Below are 1,743 nucleotides of genomic sequence, written 5' to 3'. Positions count from 1 at the left end.
CAGCAGCCAGCCCAGCCCCAAAAATGGCACAGCTGCCACTCTGCCAGGCTCTGCTGTGCCTCCAGGACAGTGTTCCCCCCTGCCTCTGGCTGTGCAACACCACGGAGCCCCCGGGACCGCAGCGTTCCTAAACATTTACTCATGGAGAGCCAGAAGCATCCTCCCGGCAAATTCCTCGATAAGATAAACTGTGAAAATGTCACGGCTGCCTGCGGGAGCCATCAAATAGCCCCAGGAGGGGAAGAAGAGTGGCCGTGCCCAGACCTCTGTCATTACCTGCATCCTCCTCCTGCTCCTGAACTGAGAAGGGCTGGAAAAGGCACAGCCAAGAGGTGCTGGTGTCCTACTCTGCCCCATCCACATGGACAAGCAGACAAGGCAGCAGAGAATTGGCGCAGGAGTGACTTTGGCCACTCCGTGAGTTTTCCCGGGTTGAATGGATGGTGGAGAGGGACCATCAATATTTGGGCACAGCCAAACCCAAAGGAGGTGTATAAAACTCAAGGTGAGTTTGGGGTGAGCTGTAGCTCCCAGTCCCCCCCATCCTGCCTCCACTGGGGCCGTGTCTCTGCTTCCAATCACTCACCTGCCCCCGGGGCCAACCGACAGCCCGGAGATAAGGCAGGGAAGGCAAGGGAAGGAATGCGACCCCCTGGATCATCCTCCTCCACATTCATAAATCATCTTGCAGACTAATTGCTCCCTGGACAGGAGAAGACTCTGCTCCTCACCCCCCACCAAGGTTCTGGCTCACTCGGGACAGGCAGCTGGCTGCAGTCTCCCTGAGGGACAAGGAGGAAGTGCGTTCCCATTCCCAGGCATTTCTTTCCCCGAGGATACAGGGAGATCAATGCACCTGGCACCCCGGTTAGCATTGTAGACAGATTCTGCAGTAGCAGGATGAGGGGACATGAGGGATGGGATGGAGGGTTTGTGATTCAGCTTGATGCCATCCCAACCAGAGAATCAGAGGAGAACAAGGCACCCAGGTGGGTACATGTCCCCAGAGTTCAAACAAACCTTTCCAAGCCAATGATGTCCCCTAACCATGCCAGGATTTTAACCCTCCAACATGATGGAGAAACAAAGCACTGTCACTGGGTAACCCAGCACCAGCTTTGACGCCTACACCACAAAAACTGGGAGTTGCCTATCCCCAGCTGTTTTCCAGGACTTCAGAAGCAAAGAAAACACCAGCACAGCTTAAAAACCCCAATTCACCAAACAAAATACAGAAGAGCTACCAAGCGATGTACCTGAAGCTGCAATGGAGCGTCACAGCCTCCATCCCCCAGAAACAGCATCCATCCTGCCCCGCCCCAGCCAGGGATGCTGGGTGCCAGCTGGTCCGTGCTGCTGCAGGAGGCAACTGCCACAGCTCCTGGGTGCTTCATAGAGCCTCACCATGGATTTTCAGGGAGGAAAACCACCTGGCAGGTCATTAACCTCATCCTCAACACAGCGTGCAGCAAACAGAATCCAAGCTCACACGCTTGCTGTGGGGCCAGGTGGCAAGGAACGCTATTTTCTTAGGGAATGGACAGGAAAAGGGGGATCGGGGAGGGGGGTTTGTTTTGGGATTTCAGCTGCAATCTCCAGCTCATCCAACCAGCCTGGCTCTTGTCAGCGCTGCCCTCCTGCAGCGCAGGGGACTTTGTTTGGCTTGGAAGCCCCCAGCTGTGCTCGTAATAAGACTCCATGTCCGCTCTGTGGTCCTTCCATCTCTCCGCACTCCTCAGACAA

Source organism: Geospiza fortis, unplaced genomic scaffold (genome assembly GCF_000277835.1).
Source record: "Geospiza fortis unplaced genomic scaffold, GeoFor_1.0 scaffold474, whole genome shotgun sequence".
Classification (NCBI taxonomy): Eukaryota; Metazoa; Chordata; class Aves; order Passeriformes; family Thraupidae; genus Geospiza; species Geospiza fortis.
Note: the sequence above shows the minus strand (reverse complement) of the source record.